A 13765-nucleotide genomic window follows, 5' to 3' on the forward strand; every position below is an offset into this window, starting at 1 on the left:
ACCTTCTACATTTCCTCTTCATTGTCAAGAGAGACTGGGTTTGAATCTGTCTTCTAGTTGCTCAACTTCCCTTTTATTGATTTGTTTATACCTCATCTTCTTGGTCTAGCTTTAGATCTGTATCTCAGTCTTATCCATTTCAACTCACATTGGACTATCTCTTTGATTTTACCAAAGCTGCAATAGCACCTCATAAAATAGTGGCTCCCAAGAACAGGCTAGACTTACTGCATCAGAACTCCGGGGGATAAATTTTTTAAAGTACAGATTCATTAGCCCCACATCTATGTGCTCAGAATCCCAGAATCAGAGTTTTAAAATAGTTCCCCAGCAGGTGAGTCTGATGGGCAGAAATACTCAGCAATAATTGGATAGTTTTCTCTGTGTGTCTATGTATATGTATGTTGTGGAAATTTCTAATTTCAAGCTTTACCAGAGAGAATCACTGCCTAAAGTAGAACCAAGTACCTATATTTCTATTATCCTTAATAGTTCTATTCCTATTTGCAATTGTACAACTATTCTCCAATGTGCCAATAATGACCTCAGAGATTCTAGTGGCAGGGTTTTTTTAGACTTTTATGGTTAAGACATAAAATAATAACTTCCAGTTTGAATATTCTCTGAAATATTCACCTCAGTCTTCCTTCTGATTGTCTTCTGCTTTGGCTCAGTGAACATACTGAACTCAGTCAGAAACATGAATACAATGCAGTGAATAGGATTAAAGTCTATTTTATCATAACAAAAAGAGGCAGCTTTGCTGATAGTTTTTCCAAACTATAACCGGGAAGCTACAACTTCACATGTATAATAAACATAAACTAAATAAATATCAACGAAGTATTTTTTATCCACAGAGCTATGACTATTGCCAATAACAACCAGTCAGTCAATAAAAAGTAAAAAACAATCAAATAACTTGGTTTTAATTTCAGAAATCTCAGTGTCTTAGGATGATATTTGGATACAGGTAACATAGGCACTTGATTAGCTTAAGGGTAATCAAAAAAAAAGGGGGGGATGTATTAAAAATACCCAAGAGTATCTGATGACAGCAGGTGTAGGATGCACAGCCAAGCCATACAAGGGACCATGGAAGGGCTTGTGAGGTTACTTGAATCAGATTCTTTCTCCTTCTATCTCTTCCTTATTCTAGAACCACATGGTTTCTCATACCAATCTTTTTTACCCATCTCCACAAGTCTTTCCTTTTTCTATAGAGTAGGACACAAATGTCTTCTCAGTTCAAGCACAGAGATAGACTAGAATGCTCTGTTCATTTCCCAAATTCCTGGTAGATACATAAGGATTGTCTCACCTGTATCCATTAACTAAGTCCAGTGAGGATGATGTTAGATACCGGTAAGTTGACTCCAACCCATGCAACCTTATGTATAATGGATAGAAACCTTGCCAGTTCCTGCGCCAGCTTCATGCATTGTTGTTGTTGTTGTTTGCCATCGAGTCAGCCCCGACTCATAGCGACCCCTCCTTGGGTTTCCAAGGCAGTATCACTACGGAAGTAGGATTGCCTAACCTTCCTTCTGTGGAGTGGCTGGTGGGTTTGAACCGCCAGCCTTCTGGTGAGCAGTCAAGTGCCTTAGGCACTATGCTACCAGAGCTCCTTCATGCATTAGTATGTTTAAGTCTATTGCTGTGGCTACTGAAAAGTAAGGTCCAAAAGTACATTCAACCAACTTGTTTCTCTGCAGAGAAGACACCATTCTTTTATAGGTGAGAGATATAGCTAAGGAATGGAATGATGGACAAAGAGAGTGACTGACATCATTGGAATATGAAGGTCAAATATTTCTGAATCCAATGTTTATTTTTACATTCAAACTAGCACTTGTTTGGTAAGTGAAGCTTAAAATTTAACACTCAGGTAGCTGGTATTAAAATATATTAACATTGTCAACAAGCTATAGTAGAAACACTAAAACAGCAGTGAAAATGATATATCATTAGCTGATATTTCTGCTCTAGGGTTCAACATAGATACTGACATTTACAAACTCCAGCTAAGACCAATATTTAGAAGTATCTTTAAGCAGAAGCATGTAATACATACAGGGTTTATAGTACCAGTGTTACTAATGCTTACAAATGAAACAATATATTCGCTGGTAAATCTACATGTTTAGGGTTTTTTTTTAGATTTCTCTCCCTTCTCTTTGCATTTAAAGATCCTTTGTACCTTTAACTAGTACTTATTCCAATGGAGGGGAAAACATTTTGTTTGCACGGGTTCTCTAGTTTCCTTTAGCATCTGGTCATTCCTGAGCAGCCAATCAGAACGTCCATTTAGTCAAAATTGACATTGATTAATATATGCCTTGTAGATCCACTTACTTATTATCTCTTTCAGAAAACAGAGAAGATTGTTGAGAATTATATGCTCGATTAGAGCATGTTTTATCACTTTTTTCTTATTTCAATGCACAGTTACATGCTTAGAGAAGAATTAGGTTTGGTTAGTAATCATTTTGGTTCAACTATAAAATATGACCCAAGTCTGATACTTTCAATGTTTTTCCTCATTTCAAATATATTGCCTTCTTAATATTTAACAGAAAATATTGACTTGTCAACATTATTTCAATATATATACTTATATTGTAACACACTACTAATATAAATATACCTAAGTTTTTATTAAGCCAACTCTACAATGAAAAGTTGAAAATGACAAGTTTATGTCTATATAGGCAGTTCTAGTCTGTCACATGGGAGCTCTAGTAGCATAGTGCCTAAGGCATTTGACTGCTAACCAGAAGGCTGGTGGTTCAAACCCACCAGCCACTCCTCGGAAGGAAGATGGGGCAATCTACTTCTGCAGTGATACTGCCTTGGAAACCCAAGGAGGGGTCACTATGGGTAGGATCCGATTCAATGGCACATAACAACAACAACAACAGTCTTTCACAGGAGGTTGTTTGAGTTGGAATTGACTTGATGGCATTCACCAATAACATGTCTATACAGGCAGAATAAACTGTAGTTGTTGTTATTGGTTGCCATTGACTTAGCTCTGATTCATGGTGACTGTATGCATAACAGAATGAAACATTGCCCAGTCCTTTACTATTTACATGATTTTTTACTTGTTTAAGCCCATTGTTGAGGCTACTGTGTCAATCCATCTCAAGAGGTGAATAATCGTGAGAGAAAGTTTTATTGACAGAGTTTAGAAATTTCATAATTCAGGCTGAAATTTCTTCTTTATCTACAGTGCTTAAATAACGGCTTGCATCTTTTCTTGAGTGCCTAGCATTATAGAAAACAGAATTTTAACCTGATAGAAAATATCTGCACAAATATGTATGTTTTTAGAAATCTTCAGAAATAAAGTTATATTCCCTAACATGTTTGGTTTTTTGAACAAACTTATTGAGTGTTCTAAGGTTTGTGAGTAGACAAGCCTTGATACTTAAAGAAAAGAACAAATCTGACTTATTATTGAGTGAAGTCAAGTCAATTTTGACTCATGTCAGCCCAAAATGATGGAGCAGAATTGCCCCATATTGGCTTCTGTAGGCTGTAATCTTTATGGGAGCAGATCATTAGGTCTTTCTCCCACAGAGCGACTGGGTGGGTTCAAACCACTCACCTTTTGGATAATAGCCAAGGGCTTAACAGTGAAAGTGACCAGAGTAATGCAATCTATCAAGTTAGAGAAACTTTTGCCCACAATATCATAAACCAGCCTTCTCTTGATACTTTTAAAACATAATAACTGTACAATTTTCTGGCCTAACAGTTGCCATCTAATTAAGCAAAGTTATATGTTTTAAGAAAAGTATCTTTTATACAATCAGAGAAGGGCTCAGTGTATTTTCCAACATAGACTAAATGCCATCACCAATAATAAGATATATTCAATCCTGTTCAATCTCACCCGCCACAGATCAGGTTACTGTTTGGTTTGAATCAGTTTGAATGCTATTGTTCTGAAAGTGAAAGGCTGAATTTTTTTTTTTTTTTTTCCCCCCAAGGATAAAATCCCTTAATTCTGCTGTTTAGAGAACAGTATACCGTGTTAAGGAGCTCTGGTAGCGTAGTGGCTAAGACACTTGCCTGCTAACCAGACGGCTGGCGGTTCAAACCCACAAGCCACTCCTCGGAAGGAAGGTTGGGCAATCCTACTTCTGTAGTGATACTGCCTCGGAAACCCAAGGAGGGGTCACTATGAGTCGGGTTTGACTCGACAGCACATAACAACAACAACAACAATACCGTGTTAACAACAAGCCCCAAAGTTAATGCTGATTTCCTGACAATTCCTTTTGTACTTCCAGTCCCAGTCTTTTCTTCTTCTTTGCTTACTCTGTCTCCCTTTCTGGGTACTGGGAGGATCTGCTTTCTGTCTATTTTAAGAGTTTGATTTCAATTTGTTTTGTTAGGGTAGGTAGGTCAGCAGGTGTGCAGTAACACATTACCCAGGTGGCCACTTAATGCAGTGTGATTGAGCATGGAGGAAATAACTAACCTTTCCCAGTACATGGGGCTGTCTGGCTGCTTGGGCAGGTGAATGTGATTAGCAACTGACTTTGGATAGAGATTCCCCTGTATTCCCAACAGATGTTCCCCTAATTGAAATCTTGTTGGGGCACTGTTGATTCTGAGGCCTCAAGATACCAATAATGCCACATGCTCATTTTTAAATATACTACACCTCCCATCCTCAAAAGAGAACTTTATTTAAAAATTACACACATGTGGTATGGAAGGTGGACACATACATACACACACAAACAACCTTTAAAATAAACCTGCATATACATTTCTGTCATTCAGTCATCTTTAACAATGATCTCTTGAGGTCTAAAATGTGCCATTTTGCCAAGTGTTTCATTTGTAGAAGTGAAATGAAACCAACTCTATGTTCTTGAATAAAGCAGTGCATTACACTTAGAGGTATGTTGTTGTTGTTATGTGCCTTCGAGTCGGACCCGACTCATAGCGACCCTTCCTTGGGTTTCCGAGGCAGTATCATTATGGAAGTAGATTGCCCAACCTTCCTTCCGAGGAGTGGCTGGTGTTTGCACTGCTAGCCTTCTGGGTAGCAATCAAGTGCTTTAGGCACTACGCTACCAAAGCTCCAACTACAGGTATAGTCTTCCTAATTGTGTAAATTGTTTTGGATTACTTGTTTATTATTCGTTCCCTGCCATATAAAAAAAAGTAGGAGATACTGCAAAAATGTACAGTATAAGATTTTTTTTTCCAAAACTGACTAAAGAAATCAGAGTGATCAAAAAATAAAGATAAGAGGGGGAAAAAAAAAACTGTACATATGTAGATAAAATCATGCTTTGAGTGAGGTTCCTATTTCTGGTTGTTACAAGTTAACCACAAACTTAGCCCTGAACTTCCTTGCCTCAATGCAAAGGGTAAAACACAACTGGTTATGTGATTTCCAGTACCTATACAATAAAAATAGTCTATTTCTGATGCAGAGAAAAGAGAGATATTTATCCCATGGGGCCTCATAAAGAGAACACTATTATTAGATGTAGAATTCGCCTGAACCCTGTGGTTTATATATTCAGTTTGCCTTGGATATGTGATACCACAGGAAGTTTTACAAGAAAGGTTTAAGCATGTGGTACATGCTTTAATATATGTAAATATTTATTATAATTCATTGCATTTAATAGGTTGTATGTTAGAGTCCATACTTTCCAATTAAAAATAATAATAATAAAATAAAATAAAAAAGTAGATCCATGAGTTGTAAATGGTTTTTCAAAGGGAATGATGTCGAGCATTTGAGGATATATTCACTCACCACATATTTACTGAACACTGTGTGAGGCATTTTACTACTTTCTGATCATATTACATGGTCAATTTCACTGGTTTTAGTAAAGAAGGATAATTTCACAACTATACCACTGAAATTCTTGTGAACTAAAACCCTATTTTACTGTTCCTTTTCATAGTCAAATATTTCTAAAAGACTTCTCTACACACACTGCCTCCAGTTTGTCATTGCTCATTTACTCTTCCACCTAACCCATATTATGTTCTTGACTCATACATTATTCTCTCCAAATTAAACTTGTCTTCTGAGTCCCAGACTGTAGATCCATTGATAGATCGATCCACTTAGATGTCTCTAAAGTAAACTGAACCAATTTTTGTCAAGTTAACAAAACTTATGGCAGCCCTCTGTGTGTCAGAACAGAACTGTGCTCCATAGGCTTTTGAATGGCTGATTAATTGGAAGCAGATCACCAGGCCTTTCTTCTCAGGGGTTATTTGGTGGATTAAAACCTCCAACCTCTCCATTGGCAGATGAGTGTGTTAACCATTCATGACACCAGAGACTCTTAAGTCACCTCATTTTCAGCAAGTCCAAACCCACAACTAAAACCTACTGCTCTTCTAATGTTCCCTAGTTCAAGGAGTGCAACTATCAGCCATCAAATTATCCAAACCAGAAACACAGGAATCTTCCTAACTACCTCCGTCTCCCTGACCCCCTTGTCCAGTACGTCACCCAGCCCTGTTCATCTTACTTGCCAAATACCTGCTACCACGATCCATCTCTCTTCAATTCCATTCTTATCATCAGAGTCTATCCTTTACTTATAAGAAGGTTGTAGCATCTTTGACCCTGGTTTCCATCCAGTCTGTTTTCTGTGGTTGGAGGGAACCCTACAAAATACCAATTTGATTATGATCCTTCCTCACTAGCCACATAATTCTCACAAGCATAAAAGCCATCAAAGTCTTTCCATTGTTTTTAAGATAGAATTTAATATTCTGAATATGATGGATGAGGCTCTGCATAGTTGCATGCACCTATTTCTCTAACCTGCTTTCATTATACTCTCCCCCTTGCTTTCTTAGCACTGGCCACTGGATTTCTTACAGCTGCTTAAATGTATGTTTTCAGACAGAGCACTGGCACAAGCTTTGTGATTCATCCCTTTGTTACATGCTTTTATTTTATCTATGGTATACTAGGAGAGGACAGTGGGTAGTCAGCCAGGAGGCAAATAATATAAGGGTCCATTGTCTGTAGAGAATATTAAGACAATAATAAAATCCACTAAATGTCTACCTACTTTTTATTAATATCTTGCATCAGCAATTCAAAACAATGTCTTTCTTAAAAATAAAATCTTTTGTTGTTCTCAGTTCTAAACAATTTCTATGATTATGAGGAGTTGTAATACTATTTATGTACACTTTGAAACAGTGTTTCTAAGAATTATCTTCTAATAAGCATTATAGTCTGTGTTAATTTGAAGAATTCCCAGTTATATTGTCAGTCCTTGACATGGACTCAGCTACACACACGTATTAAAATAATAAATCAATAAATGTTCACCTTTGTTAGTGTTCATGTTAGATAGGTCTGTTTCAATCCCTATTGTAGTACCCCAATTTCTGAGTTCACATGGTAAACTTTAAATAAACAAAGAGAGTACAATGATGGTAAATAAAAGAAACAATTTAAATTTCTTCACTTCTATCATCCTGTGTAATCACTTGGAAGTTTAATTTATGTTTAAAATTTAATAGAGGACCAATACAAAGTGTAATTAATACTTTTGTTGGGAAAGTGCAAATCTTAGTTTACACATATTAAAGAGTTAATAAAAATCAATTATTAGATGAATAATATTAAAAATAATTTTATCATATAGAAGACCAAAAGTCCAAACCAAACCCACTGCCATTGAGTCAATTCCAACTCATAGCAATCCCCGTTGGATTTCCAAAGTGATAAACCTTTACAGAAGCAGATTACCCTGTCTTCCCTCCACAGAGTGACTGGTGGGTTTAAATGTCCAGCCTTCTGGTTGGCAGTCAAATGCCTTAATCACTATACCACCAGAGCTCCAGAAAAAGATGAAGTACTTAGGAATAAATTTTAACCAGACATACAAAAGGCCTATATAAAGAAAACTGAGAAACACTAATACCAGAAACCAAAAGAGGACTACATAAATGGAAGAATACACCATGCTCATGAACAGGAAAACTGAATATTATAAAAATGGCAATACTACCCAAAGCAATCCACAGATATAATGAAATCCCAATCAAAATTCCATCATCAGTCTTTAAAAAGATGGAAAAACTAATCACCAAATTTATATGGAAAGGAAAGGGAGTCCAGAAATGCAAAGCACTACTAAAAAAGAAAAACAAAGTAGGAGGCATCACACTTCCTGATGTCAAACCTACTATACAGCCACGGTAATCAAAACAGTCTGGTACTGGTACAATGACAGGAACATAGACCCACAGAACAGAATTGAGAACCCAGAAGAAATTCAACCACCTATGGACATTTGATTTTTGACAAAGGGCCAAACCATTAAATGACAAAAAGATAGTCTCTTTAACAATGGTGCAGGCAAAACTAGATATCCATTTGCAGAAAAATGAAACAGGATCTACATCTCACACCATATACAAAAATTAACCTAAGATGGATCAAAGACCTAATTGTGAAACCTAAAACTATAAAGATCATAAAAATATGTATATAGTGAGAGGCATACTAACTCACTGCCATCAAGTCAAACTTAGGGGCTGTGATGCATGGCATAAATACACTGTAAGATGTAATTGAAAACACACAAACAGTGGAAGACAAACTAGACAACTGGGACCTCATAAAAATTAAATATTTATTTGCATCAAAAAACTCTGTCAAGAGAGTAAATAGAGAACCTACTAAAAAAAAAAAAAAAAAGTTGCAAGCCAATTCTGACTCATAACAATCCTATAGGACCGAGTAGAACTGCCCCATTGGGTTTCCAAGGCTGTAAATCTTGACAGAAGCAGACTGCCTCATCTTTCTCCCACAGAGCTACTAGTGGGTTCAAACCACAGAGCTCTTGGTTAGCACCAATTTCTTTAACCATTGCACCACCAGAGCTCCTTAGAGAACCTACAGGCTGGGAAAAAAATTGGCAATGACTTCCCAGACAAGGAACTAATCTCTAAAGTTTATATGGAACTTCAATACCTCAACAACAAAAAGACAAACAATCCAATTTAAAAAATAGGCAGAGGACATGAGCAGATAATTCACCAAAGAAGACATTCAGGCAGCTAAAAAACACATGAAGCAATAGTCACCATCATTAGCCATTAGAGAGGTAAATCAAAACAACAGCTAGATATCATCTTACCCTAATAATAATAGCAAAGTTCAAAAAACAACCTATGCTGGTGAGTGTGTGGAGAGGCTGAAACCCTCATACACAGCTGGTAGGACTGTAGAATAGCACAACCACTGTGGACAGTGATATGGCACTCTTTTAAGAAGTTGGAAATAGAAATACCATATGATCTAGTAATCCCACTATTAGGTAGATATCATAGAGAAATAAAAGCTGTGACATGAATAGACAGATATACGCATACATATGTTCATCACAGCATTACTTACAATAGAAAAAGATGGAAACAACAAGTGCCCATCAACAAATGCATGGATAAACAAACTACGGTGCATACACATAATGTGCAACTCTAAAGAATAATGAGGAAATCTGCAAAATACTTCGTAACATGGATCAACCTAGAGGACATTATGGGAGCTCTGGTGGTGCAGTGCCTAAGGCATTTGACTGCTAACCAGAAGGCTGGTGGTTCAAACCCACCAGCCACTCCTTTGAAGGAAGGTTGGGCAATCTACTTCCATAGTGATAATTGCCTCAGAAACCCAAGGAGGGGTCGCTGTGAGTCAGATCTGACTGATGGCAAACACAACAACAGAGGACATTATGCTGAGTGAAATTAGTCAATCACAAAAGGACAAACACTGTATGAAACCACTACTGTAAAAAGTTAAAAAAAAAAAAAAAGTTTATACACAGAAAGAATCACTCTTTGAAGTCTACCAGGGGTGGGAGGGAAAGAGAGAGTAATTCACTAACTAGAGGGTAAACACAGTAACAAGGGTGAAAGAAAGGCAGCATACAATAAAGGGAGTTCAGCACAAAATAATCAAGGCAGTGGAAGACACTGGGAGGGGCTTAAGAGTTAAAGGTAACAAAGGTGCAAACCTTTGATTTACAAATGGGTAATAGACACTCAAGCTGAACAGACATGAGGAAAACAAAACAAACACTAGCTATGTAACTCACTCAATCATATGTCTTTCCTTCACACAGCACTTACCTGAATTTGTAGGTAACATTCATTAATTTGATTCATATATATATTCAGGTAATATATGGTTAAGACATTTGACTGCTAACCAAAAGGTCAGCGGTTTGAACCCACTAGCAGCTCTGCAGGAGAAAGATGAGACAGTCTGCCATAAAGATTTACAGTCTTGCAAATCCTGTGGGGGACACTATGAGTCTGAATTGACTCAATGGCAGTGAAGTTTAATGTATATGCATTATATATATTCTTATATATATTCAGGTAATGTGTATATATATGTATATATATGTGTGTGTGTGTGTGTGTGTGTGTGTGTATATATATATATTTGATAGATAAATAATTAACAAGACAGATTCCTCCCTGAGAAAAAACTTCATATAACTTCTTTTTACCCAACATTGCATTGGCAGAACCTAGTACAATACTGATTTGTAGTAGATAGTTAATGAATGTCTCCTGAAAGGATAAATACAAAAAAATAAATAAACAAACCCACTGCCATCGAGTCTATTCCAACTCATAGGGACCTCCTGTGGGTTTCTGCGGCAGTAAATCTTCACAGAAGTAGACTGCCCAGTCTTCCTTCTGAGGAGTGGCTGGTGGGTTTGAACCATCAACCTTCTGGTTAGCAGTCAAATGCCTTAGACACTATGCCACCAGAGCTCCTTGAATAAATAAATAGTGAACAAGTAATAAGAGGAAGGGACAGGCTTCAATTCAAGTATCTGTGCTGCAATGATGGTCTTAATCACTATTTCCAACTGACTTTCAGCCTGCCCTCTTCATTGCCCACCAATAAGCATATATTTAGCTGCAGTGTTTTGGTAACATCATGTCTTTTTCTGCTTCAAGTCATTGTTCATTTGAAAGAGAGGATAAAGAAAGGGCAAAGATAAGCAATGGGCCAGGGAAGGACAGTGGCATGCTAGAGCTGATGTCACCCAGTGCAGTGGCTCATGGTGTTACCTTTTCCATGGACCTCCTCCTCTTCCAGAGTATACAAAATCCTTAGTAATGTTTTTTGTACTAATGTTACTTGTAAATCTTAATTATTATATGTCATGGAAAGTAATGGCAATAGTAGTGGCATAAACAACCAGCAAAATTAAAATTAAACCTTTAAATTACAATAGTTTGTGCAGATGAAACCACATGATTCAAAGAATTGTTGTAATTAGGTAATAATGACAGCTCTGGCCAGAGTGCATTAGAAGGCTCAAAAAGTAAATTCGTATAGAGTTTTAGCCTAGTAGGTATAGTGATACATGTAAGCTGGGCATATGGAAAATATTTTTGCCATTATAACAAACTACAGGGATTTTAAAAATAAAAATAAAAAATAATACATTTCTGCTGAAATACTGCACAAAAATTTTCTACACAGTCATTATGATGTTACAGCTTCTGATAGCGTTACCAAGTGCAGTCCACAATGCCTACACTCGCCTAGTGGTGCCACTAGGAAAGGATGCCTTAATGAGAATCTCTTTCTTGCTAAAAATGTTCCTAAATTTGGGGAAGAAGCTTACTGATATAGAGCAATTAAATGGAAGGCACTCATTATAACACGTATTCATTTAAATTAAGGAAAAATATGAGCTATGCCAGATGTATGCAGACTCAGAATAGAACTTCTCATGTGTAAATAATATACTTTGCTTGATTTTTGAGGCTTGATAAAAACAGATTGATGTTGCAAAACACTTTATTTATTCATTTCTATTTTACTTTTGAAGTATTTGTGAACTCCATGAGAGAGATGCCTTCAGCAATATGTCTAACAGGGGAGGATTCTAAATATAACTATGACTCCAAAGGCAATCAATTTTATCTTGGAAATATTTATGGAATATATGATATTTACATTTTTATCACTTTGCCAGTTATTTATAAACATATACCTGGTAAGATTCTGCCTCATGTGTTACATAATGATCAAATAATGTTCATAAAGATTTTTTGTTTGTTTGTTTAGAAAATTCTGTAGTATCATCTGATCAGGGAAATTACCAAACTCAGAGTGACTCTCAGGCATAGATCCTTAAAAATACAGACTCCATCATGCTCATGTTGAATTCACTGCATTTAAAACATGTTTACCACATGTCTCCCTGAATTTAGGGCATACAGATTATCTACACATGTGAATGTTAAATGCAAATCCAAACTGTGTTTACTTATGAGTAAACTTGGAAAAGTTAAACTTTGGTGTTCCAAATGAGGCTGGTCTAAAGTAATATTTATTTTTGCATTTGATAAAGTGTTGTGTAAATTAGCAACACAGACTTGAATTGTTTCCTCAGAGTCATTGTGACTAAATCCATTGGACAGGCCAGCTACAGTGTATGGGAAATATTTTGTATCAAGAAATTCATCCTGGACAGCCCAGAAAGGGAGAATTTGGCCTTATCCTTTATTCACTGAAGTGTGCTCACTGTTTTCATATTTTTTTTATAAATTCAAAGGAAATACAGTGCATATGGAGGGTCATAAAGAATAACACTCCCAAGGGCAACCAGAGAGAGCCATAGGAGGAAACCCAAGGGAATAGCCAAGTTCACATATGTCTATGAAAACCGGAACATATATGCAAACTGTGGACAAATTAAAATCACCATGGAATTCTTTTCCTTGGAATGGTTTGATTTGTTTTAATCATAAACATTGAATTGACTTGCATGTTACATTAAGTCTTTGACTTCCCCTTGACTTTGGGCCAGTCAATCAGAGCAGTTGACTGATAAGGATGACCTTGAAAGCAGATAATGTTCTATTCCACTTTCCAAACTCATAATTCTAATCTTTCATGTCATTTAAATCTTGAAGAGTTTTATTCTAACTCTGGCCTTATTTTCTTACTGTCTTGCCAAGTTTCAAGTTTCTATGCTGAGCCAAGTTTAGCATATACACACAAAAATTGTCGAAATGTACTCATTTCAGTAGGAAAATGTGTGCCTGCTGATATGTAAAAAAAAAAAAAAAAAAAATTCAGCTAAGTTGGATTTTACCCCAATATTATGAAACTATCTATTGTGGGTGTACAATCAAATATGAGTGATTCTCTACAAATGCACTTATTCTTTTTGGGAAAATACCAAAATTCATTCTTTTGGGAAGATTAGTAAGATTTATTGGAAACAATGTTTAACATGACAACTCAATACAATGTTAACCTTTGATTGAATCCAAGATTGAGAAATAAACTATAAGCTATAAAATCCTTTATTTAAACACTTGGAGAAATGTGAATAAGGATTATATACTCGAAAATAGTGTCATGTCGTGTTAAATTTTTGAGTTTCATAATTTTTTGTGGCTATGCCAAAGAATGTCCTAGGTCATAGGACAGACGTGCTAAATTATTTAAGGGTGAAGTGGCTTGATGACCCTCTCTAATTCACAATGAGTTCAGGACAAAAAGAGACAAAAGAAAGAGCAACAAAGCAGATGAGACAGATACTCATATTGGTAAAGGGAATACGGTCCTTCATTGTAGTATTCTTGCAACTTTTCACTACATTTTAAATTTTTCAAAATAAAAAGGTTTGAGGAAAAAAGAACTAATTGTAACATGATATTTAACAGACATAAATGGACAAGTTTAGGGTTTCTC

This window comes from Orycteropus afer, unplaced genomic scaffold (genome assembly GCF_000298275.1).
Source record: "Orycteropus afer afer isolate SDZICR_OR568_19922 unplaced genomic scaffold, OryAfe1.0 scaffold00102, whole genome shotgun sequence".
NCBI lineage: Eukaryota > Metazoa > Chordata > Mammalia > Tubulidentata > Orycteropodidae > Orycteropus > Orycteropus afer.